Source organism: Pipistrellus hanaki (assembly GCF_964339955.1).
Source record: "Pipistrellus hanaki genome assembly, chromosome: 3".
Taxonomy (NCBI): Eukaryota; Metazoa; Chordata; class Mammalia; order Chiroptera; family Vespertilionidae; genus Pipistrellus; species Pipistrellus hanaki.
This window is the reverse complement of record NC_140505.1, coordinates 169,836,221-169,846,971: the sequence shown is the minus strand read 5'-3', so window position 1 is coordinate 169,846,971 and position 10,751 is coordinate 169,836,221.

Genomic DNA, 10,751 nt, shown 5'->3' with positions numbered 1-10,751 from the left:
AAAACTTTGGTACATCTACACAATGGAATACTATGCTGCCATAAAAAAAAAAGAAGGAAATCTTATCATTTGCAGAAACCTGGAAGAAATTGGAGAACATTATGCTGAGTGAAATAAGCCAGTCAATGATCTCACTCATTTATGGATAATAAAGAACATTATAAACTGATGAACCAAAAGATAGATACAGAGACAGTAAAGCAACAAACAAGACTGTCAAAGTACAGCAGGGAGGGGAGGGAGATATGGGGAAGATAAGAAATCAACCGAAAGACTTGCATGCATGCATATGAGCATAACCAATGGATGCAAAAATCTGGGGAGGGAGGGCATGTCGGGGGGTGGGGGGGGGATGGTAAGATATGTACGCATATAATACCTTAATAAAAAAAATGAAAGAGAAAAAAAAATAAAACTAGAGATCTTAGGGTAGATCCCAGGGTACACTTTAATGAAATATTAATTAGCTTTCTAGGTATGTCTTTCAGGGTTGTGGGTCTACTGATTGGTTGGCACCAAGGGAAAGTGTCGTTAGTCATCAAAGCTGGTCCTGATGTCAGCCATGGCATTATCCCACCTGGCCTTGTTGGTTTTTTTGGACCTGGAGCTGAAACACAACTGAGGCTTAGATATTATTTCTAGTTTGACCAAAACTCTGTGATCAACAGACCCAAGGTCCTACTTCCAAGATCATTTGATGCAAGTCAGAACCTTATTGTCCTGAACACTTAAAGGAATAATCATGCAAGGGCTTGTATGAGGATGGTTTAAAGCTATTCTCCAGCCTCCTTATTCCTCCTCTAAGGGGGTCTAACACAGGACTAGCAACATGCCATGGGAGGGAAGTTCGGGGAAGGGGCTGAGCCATATGACCAGTGATAACCTAGGGAAGGAAAAGTCATCCTAGGGGTGAGTTACCACCATATAATTATTTGCTGTTAGGTGCTCAGGGCTGACTGCCCTGGTGACCTTCCATACCTGGCCTATTTTTTCCTACTTTGCTCTTCCTATCTAACTGCCTAAAACATTCGCATTTCAAGGATTCTTGGCTCTGATTTTTCTAAGGGAAGGGGTGTCCTGCTGAAGAGAAGCAAAGTTTTCCTTCAGAGCCCAGTGATGTTTGGTTTTTGTAAGAAGATCAATGAGGCCTGGGCATGGAAGGAGGTTGCAATGGTCTCTAGAGTTGTTAGGAAGCAATATCCCTGGAGTACAACAGGCCTTGTACCCCCGTGGAGAAAAATCATGTTATAAATCTCAATAATTCCAAGTCAAAAAATGAAAGGAAAATTAGAAGGTTGTATCTAAATATCTAAGAAAACTAGAAAAATTCAGAATCCCGTTAGTTTATAGGTAAAAAATATTATAAAACTTTGAAGACAATTAACGGAACCAGAGTCTAATATCCACAACTGTGCATTACAGATTCTATTAAAACACAGCATGGACACAATACGAATAGTAACTAATCCTATAGGCTCTCTTAAACCTGCTTTGCTGGAACCTCATAAGGAATCTACAGATTGAGCTTTAATTAGCCTCTCAGGATGAAGTAGCCAAGCCACACAGTCAAACCACCCAAGAGATCCACCTCCACCTCCAGGCTGCCTGTTAGGCAGAGTCACTGAAATAGCCTCCAGTTGTACACCTCAGCAGGGCATAAGCTCCCACAGAGTGGGGTAAGAGGCATTCCAGTGGGTGGGGCTATTGCTTCCCCTAGGCCAGTGTTTCCCAAACTTTTGACATATGTGTACCCCTTCTATAATTTTTGTAACGCTGAGTACCCCTCGTACTCATGAGCACGTAGAATTAGGCGCAGCTAAGCACGGTGCAGTGCATATCCCCACCAAACTCCGGTGCAACGTGTACCCCCACCAAACTTTTCCCGTACCCCTGGGGGTACGTGTACCACACTTTGGGAAACACTGCCGCAAGGCTGATGGGGCATGGAAGGAAATGCTCTGCCAGAGACAGATGGCTTCTGCTATATACGGCAATGACTCAGCACAGGGATCCTGATGGCTGACTCTGCAGCTCTCTCCCCAAGGACAACAACCCCAGACTCTCCTTGCATGGCTCTAGTCCACTCTGCCCTCCCTCTACCAGAGATTGGATGAGTGGCTGCAAACAAAATTTTAGTGCATTGGTCCTTTAAGAGGGTGCCTGCTCCTATAAGCTGTCTCTTCCAGGCAGACGAAACATTCACTGCCTTTCACGGCTGGATGTTATGTGGGGGCATGTCCCTGGTTCTGGTGCTCTAAGCTGGAAAATCCAGCTTGGGGTTTAGACTCCACATTTCTCAGGGCGAATGCCCCCTCTCTGCAGCTGAGATATCCATCCAGAACTTCAGGGGCAGTCTGTGGGAGCCCCATCAGCTCTCTCCTGCCTCCACATATTCTATCAGTCTTCATGTGGCTTCTCTCCAGCTAGCCTTTTTTTTTAATAACATACAAATTATTTTAAATATGTTTATATTGATTTCAGAGAGAAAGGGAGAGGGAGAGAGAGATCAAATCGTTGATTGGCTGCCTCCCTCATGCCCTTACTGAGGATCGAGCCCACAATCCTGGCATGTGCTCTGACCAGAATTGAACTGGTGACCTCCTGGTTCATAGGTCAAAGGTCAACCACTGAGCCATGCTGGCTGGACTCTCCAGCTAGTCTTCAGTTGGTTATTTAGGATGATTTTTCTATAATTTAGTTGTAATTCCAATTTGGTTCTGAGAGGATGTGAGGGTAGCTTCCACCCAATTTGATGCCATGTTAGATCAGTATCTTAGACTCTTGAGAAAGGAACTGATGCTTGAATTACTTCCACTGAGGATAACTAATTCATCAGAGGACAGTATTCAACTGTTGCTTTTCTCTCTTGGCTCTCTACAGGAAGGTGTGTAGCAGGACTTTTTTATTCTGCATGTAGCCTACACACTTCTCTCTAAAAGAGGTTTTCATTTTAGACTTGGAGTTGGGAAAGTAATCTGTAACTTTTTTTTTTACTACAAATCCAATCCATACTTTTTTTAGTATAGATTTGCCAGTAATAAAGCTAGTATTTGCAGTCCTTCCTGGTCCCTTTATATATTTCATAAATTCTCCAGAATTCAGAAATGAGAGTGGTGTCTCCAATCAGTACCTTTAAACTTTAACAAGTAGGATTTGATAATAGATTAGATGAAAGGATGTAGTGTGTAAGCACCTGACAGTTGGACTTTTATTATTGGAATGCAAGTGCCTTAAGTGGTTGAGCTAAGGCATTCACCTCAAAGATTTCTGATGGTTGTTGCTAAAGGTGTCCTGGAATCATAATAAGAACCACAGGGTCAGGTACAACCACAACTCTGGTTTTCTCAGTGGTTGAGTGACAACCTGTGAAGCAGAAGGTCATCATTCAATTCCTGGTCAGGGTACAAGTCTGGGTTGCTGGTTGGATCCCCAGTAAGGGACATGCATGAGGTAGCCAATCAATAATTCTCTCTTATCATTGGTGTTTCTATCTCTCTCCCTCTCCCTTCTTCTCTGAAATAAATAAATAAATAAATAAATAAATAAATAAATAAATATTTTTTTAAATAAAATAAAAGTGAAGATGTCTGTAGAGGCTCACTGCAGGCCCAGATGAGTGCCTTCAGGAACTTCTAGCCAATAGCATTACTATTGGTAGACTGAGACAGCACAAACAGGAGGCAAAGAAAGGAAAATTGTTGAGAATGATTCTTAGATTTCTATCTTGGGCATCTGGATATATGTTGAAACTGAAATGAGGAGTACTATAAGAGACAGTTTTTAAATAAATAAATTGTAGGACCTCTTTTCAACATGCAAAGTTTGAAATGCTAACTTATAATCTCCAAGTGAAAGAGCAGGACCTATTCATTTGAAACTCAGAATGGAGGTCAAACCGAATAGGAATTGGAACATTATAACAGGAAGTCTAATTACTCATGAAAAAGTTGTATCTTTCAGTAGGGTGGCATTTCACAAGCAAGTCAGAAAAAAACCCTTGTGAATTTTCCATTATGAAGAATTTTGACAAGTCACTAGGAAAGAGGAAGGGCAATTAGTTTCCTTGCAATTTATTTTGTCTTTATCAGGCTAGAGAGCTTCATATTTTCACAAACGACCAAAACATAACCCTCTCACAGATTCTTTACTCCTGTTCTCCCACATTTATTTTTTCTTATGTGTTTTAAGATTAAAATAACATAAGAGAGTTAACATAGCATTAGAGAATTAGCATTAAATGGTTAGAATTATGATGATAAAATATACCATCATAATTCTAACCGTTTAATGCTAATTCTCTAATCCTCTTACCAGGTGTACTGGTTAGTAATTCGGATGTTTTTCAATAGATAGAATTACACATGTTGATTATATATATATATATATATATATATATATATATATATATATATATAAAATTTGATATGTATGCTATTTTGTTGTATTGACAATAAGCTTCAAAACTTCATATGTCAAGTTTTCTGAAGGTGTTAACATTATAGACATATTATGCTTAAAAATGTTGAATTTTGTGCCAAAAAAAAAAGAGCATTTGCAGGAAGTTTTAATTCATTATTTTATTTTGAATAAAGTGCTGCTGAAAGGTTTTGTATATACTTCGGGAAGCTTATGGTGAACATACTCCATCTCAAGATCCTTGTGAACACTGGTTTAAACTCTTTAAAAGTGATGATTTCTATGTGAAAGACAAAGAAGATTCAGGTCAATTTGAACCATGCTTTGAACGTAAAAGGACCAGAAAGGGCCAGAAGACATGGCAAAGCAATTTTGCTTCATGATAACACACCATCACACACTTCAAAACCAGTTAAAGACATATTAAAAGATCTTGCCTGGGAAGTATTAACCTACCCACCGTATTCACCAGACCTTGCTGCTTCAGATTACCACTAGTTCAATGGATGGCACACGCACTTTCTGAGCAGCACTTCAAAATGTACCAAGTGAAAAATTGGGTCTCTGAATGGTTTGCCTCAAAACCAGAAAATTTCTATTAGGATGGTATTCACAAATTACCTGAAAGATGGGGCAATGTGTAGCGAGTGATGGACATTACTTTGAATAAAGCACTTTTGATGTTTCTCTTGAAAATATCATGTTTTCTTTGATACAAAATCCGAATTATTAACTGGTACACCTGGTAAACACATTCACTTTTCTATGTGCCTAACCTCACAAAAAATAACTTCACTGCCTCAGAGCTTACTTGTGTGTGGTTTCATTTTTTAATTTATAGTTTTATATATATTTTTAATGTCCAGTGAATAAAAATAAAGAGCTACAGTTTAGAATAGAGATTGCTAGGGGCCTCAATTCTTCCCTAGAACCAAGAAAATAGTAATTATTCAGTAGAAATGTTGATTCACTAGCTGTCTACTTTGTATTTTACTATTCCTAACAAAAGAGAATCTCATTGACCTTTTAGAAGTGTCTAAAGTTTTCTGAGTACTAGTAACTACAAAAATATATAAGGAGTAAAATAAACAAAGTAAATTTTTAATGCTTTGAAACATCCTATATATCTTGTAATGAAAATTATCTTTGGTAATACATGAAATTATCCCTCTTAGTTTCTTACTTCACTTCTTTACTCCTTTCACTTAATTTCTTCTATTTGTGGAAACTCAATCCAAATTCTATAATCAATTTATCTTGATTAATTAAATATCTGCCCTCAAAACCATTTCTCTAGCACTTGATCTTAAAAAACTAAACTGGAGCTGGTGTTACTGATACTGCTAATATTTTTTTAAATTTCACTAAAGTCTGAGGGGTTTTTTTTAACATTCAAAAAATTTTCAACTTGTCTAAGTCAATATGTCTTCAATTCTCAATTGGGTTGCTCTCCCATACTCTTATTATCTTCTTATTTACCATCATGTTAGAAAGGAGATATATTTTAAATATCACAGAAATAGCAAAGCAGAGAGATGCAAAATCCTTAATGCTTCTCAAAATAGAATTCTTAGATATCTGCTTACTGGTACAAGAAGTGGGAATAATATATTTTAGTATTATATTTCTTGGTAAATTATTCTGTGCACATGTCTTCCTTTCATAGTTTGAAAAACTTTTACAATTAAATTAAAAATATTACTGTAGAGACTATAATTATGTAAGATGCTAATTAATCAGTATACTTCTTTTGAACCATGAATAGTTTAACATTGGTAACTCTAGAATTAGGACATAGTGTGTTAAAGGGTTACTACCATTAATGTACACATATAAAGGACTTCAGAGTAGAAATTTGGATGATGATAGCAAAATGGAAGGTTAGGGTGTCCCAACACAGTCTCCCACAAAACAAGAAAAAACAATTAACAACTACAAACTGATAAAAAAAATAATAATAATAACTCCAAGGAAGTTTGGACTGCAATGTAAAAGCAGCAGAAACCCCATTAAGTGTGTGGGGGGGGGGGGAATAAATGCTGCAGAGAAAAGCATAGGACTCATTTTATTTTATTTTTGTTGTTCATATTTTTTTAATTCTTTATTGTTTAAAGTATCACATATGTCTCCTTTTCCCCATTGACCTCTTCCCAGCCACTTCCACCACCCAGCTCATGCCCTCATCCTCCTACTGTCTGTGTGTGGGGGTTATTTTTTTTGAATGCATACAATTCTTTTGGTTGATCTCTTACCCCTCCTCTCCTCTGCCTTCCCTCTGAGCTTGGACAGTCTGTTCAAAACTTCTATGTCTCTGGATTTATTTTTGTTCATCAGTTTATATTGTTTATTATATGCCACATATGAGTAAAATCATGTGATATTTATCTTTCTCTGACTGGCTTATTTTGCTTTGCACAATGCTCTTCAGGTCTATCTAGCATAGGACTCATTTTAACTGCATAATCTCATCCCCCAGTCCAGAAAACTCAGCACCAAAATGAATCCCCTCAGAGATATTTTACCCATGGAGACAGATTTGGGGGGAAATCCCAGCAAGCCTCACTGCCATGGAAGTGTGCAGCCTTTCATACTGAGGAATACTATAATCTTCACCAACACTGATCCCAAAATTCTAGAGCTGAAGAATAGAAAGAATAAAATGAGCCGAAACCGGTTTGGCTCAGCGGTAGAGCGTCGGTCTGCGGACTGAAAGGTCCCAGGTTCGATTCCAGTCAAGGGCATGTACATTGGTTGTGGGCACATCCCTGGTGGGGGGTGTGCAAGAGGCAGCTGGTCAATGTTTCTCTCTCATCAACGTTTCTAGCTCTCTATTTCTCTCCCTTCCTCTCTGTAAAAAATTAATAAAATATATTTAAAAAAAAAAGAAAGAAAGAGAAAGAAAGAAAGAAAGAAAGAAAGAAAGAAAGAAAGAAAGAAAGAATAAAATGAAAACTGAAATAGAGAATTTCAACATCAGGCTCAATCAGGCAGAAGAAATTATCTGGGAACTTGAAGAGAGCTCTCTTGATATTTTCCAATCAGAGGAGAAAAATAATCCTATCTAATAAAAGAATAATATGCAAATTGACCATACCTCTGCTACATCCACAAGCCATGCCCACCAGCCAGTCAGGAGCAAGTATGCAAATTAACCAAACCAAGATGGCTGCAGCCATGGAGATAGCAGGAGGCTTGAGTTGCCCCCTGGGATGGAGGAAGTCAAGTTTCCCCAGCCCTGGCCTCTCTTGGCCTCGGTTTAAGGCTACAAAGTTTCAATTATAGAAGATAAGTAAATACCAATAAAAATTGGCTGCAGCCACTGAGAAAGCAGGAGGCTTGGCTCTGCTCAAGGCTAAAAATTTTCAATTATAGAAGATAAATAAATCCCAGATACCAGGGCCTCCACTTGGGTCATCAGGGGGCATGGCCAGCCTACAAACCACCACAGGCCCCTCACTCAGGCTACTCCACACCCCAAGGGAACCCCCACCTTGATCTAGGACACCCTTCAGGGCAAACTAGTCGGTCCCCACCCAGGCACCAGGCCTCTATCCTGTCTAATCCTATCTAATAAAAGAATAATATGCAAATTGACCATCACTCCAACACACAAGATGGCTGCCCCCATATGGTCAAAGGTGACTGCCCCCCTGTGGACACAGATGGCCGCCACAAGATGGCCAGCAGGGAAGGGTAGTTGGGAGAGACCAGGCCTGCAAGGGAGGATAGTTGGGGCCAATCAAGCCTGCAGGGGAAGGCAATTAGGGGTGACCAGGCTGGGAGAAGAGGGAAATTGGGGGTAACCAGGCCTCCAGGGAAGGGTGGTTGCAGGGGACCCAGGCCTGCAGGGGAGAGCAGTTGGGGGTGGGGGGACCAGGGCTGCAGGGGAGGGTAATTAGGGGCAAAAAGGCTGGTAGAGGAGCAGTTATTCATCAATCAGGCTGCCAGGGGAGTGGTTAGGGATTGATCAGGCTGGCAGGCTGAAGTGATAAGGGGCAATTAGGAAGGCAGACAGGCGAGCAGTTGGGAGCCAGCAGTCCTGGATTGTGAGGGAGATGTCTGGCTGGCCGTTTAGGCCCAATCCTACCTGCATTGGGCCTAAATGGGCAGTCGGACATCCCTTGAGGGGTCCCAGATTGAAGAGGGTGCAATCCGGGCTGAGGGACACACACACCCATGCATGAATTTTGTGCACCAGACCTCTAGTCTCATATAATAAAAGCCTAATATGCTAAATGCCCCACCATTTGTTTGACTATTCAACCAGTTGCTATGATCCACATTGACCACCAAGGGGCAGATGCTCTGACTGGTAGGTTAGCTTGCTGTTGTGGTCCAGCCAATTGGGACTGAGCAAGATAGGCCAAACATGCCCTGGAGCCCTCCCATGATCCCTCCCTGGCCCCAATCTTGCACCAGTGGGGTTCCTTGGCCTCGTCTGCACCCTCTTTCAGTCTAGGACCCCTCAGGGGGTGTTGGAGAGCTGGTTTTAACCCAATCCCACAGGCCAGGCTGAGAGACCTCACTGGTGCATGAATTTGTGCACTGGGCCTCTAGTTTATTACGAAAGCCATAATAAATCAAAAACTTATAATATACACAAATGATAGAAGAATCAAAGCTTACCCCTACAACACATCACTGACTCACAAAAAAGATAGCAAGAGAGGAAGATAGGGAAAAATAAACTACAAAACAATCGGTAAGCAATTAACAAAATGCTGATAACAAATCATTACTTATCAATAATTACTCTAAATATAAATTATTAACTTCTCCAATTCAAAGGCATAGAGTGGCTTAAGAAAATTTGTAGGCTAAAAGTGAAGGTATAGGAAGACATTCCATAAACAAGGAAACCAGAAGAGTGGGAGCAGCTATCCTGAAAATCAGGCAAACAGACAAGTCCAAAACTGTAAAAAGAGATGAAGAAGGTCATTATAAATGACAAAGGGGTCAAGTAATAAAGAGAATATGTCAATTATGAATAGATTATTATATATACATATTACATCATTATTAACATTTCTGAAGACAAAAGTAACCATCAATTCAATAATTGTAGGAAAATTTTTAAACATTTTAATTAATTTCTTTTTAAATCTTTACCCAAGGATTTGTTTATTGATTTTAGTGAGAGAGGAAGTGGGGAAAGAGAAGCATTGATATGAAAGAGAAATATTGATCAGCTGCATCCTATAAGTTTCCCAACCAGAGATTGAACCTGCAACCTATATATGTGCCATGTCTTAGAATTGAACACACAGCCTTTTTGGTGTATAGTTACCCTCCAACCAATGGAAGTCACCCTTCCAGAGGCAATAATTGTAGGTAGTTTTAATACTCCACTTACAACAATGGATAGATCATCAAGACAAAACTTCAATAAGAAAATAATGGACTTACATTTTATGAAATTGATTTAAAGACACATACAAAACATACCATCCAATAGCATCAGAAAGACAGAAAGACATTTTCCAGGATAGATTTTATGTTAAGTCATAAAGCAGGTCTAAACAAATTTAAAAACATTGAAATTATATAAAGTATCTTTTCTGACTACAATGGGATGAAACTAGAAGTCAATAACAGAAGGAAAGTAAGAAAGTTCATAAATGTGTGGAAACTAAACAACACATTTTTGAGCTCTGATGGATCAAAGCAGAAACCAAAAGTAAGACCAAAATTATCTTGAGAAAAACAAAAAATGAAAACACAACATACCCAAACTTATAAGATGCCTCAAAAGCAGTTCTAAAAGGGAGGTTTATAACAATATATGCCTACATTAAGAAAAAATGATCTTAAATAAACAACCTAACCTTATACCTAAGAAATTAGAACAAACTAAAAATTAAGTTAGCAAAAGAAAGGAAATAATAAAGATTAGAAAAGAAGTAAAATGGAGACTAGAAAAAAACAAAAGAAAAATTAGTGAAACTAAGAGTTGGTTTTTGGAAAGGACAATCTATCTGACCTTTAGCTAGACTTACCAAAAAGAAAAGAGATAATTAGATTTAATAAAATTATTTTTTATTTTTTTAAAATTATTTTTTAAAGGAAACATTATAATTGGTACTGTAAGAATACAAAGAATCTTAAGAGATTGTTCAGAACAGTTATACTACAAAAAGTAGGTACCTTAGAAAAAAAAGTATTAATCCCTAAAACACACAAACTTCCAAGGTTGAATCATGAAGTAATAACAAATCTGAACAGATATTATTATGAGCAAAGAGATTCAATCAGTAATCAAAAATCTCTCACCAAATAAAAGCCCAAGACAAAATGGTTTCACGGGTAAACTCCTCATGAACATAGATACAAAAATT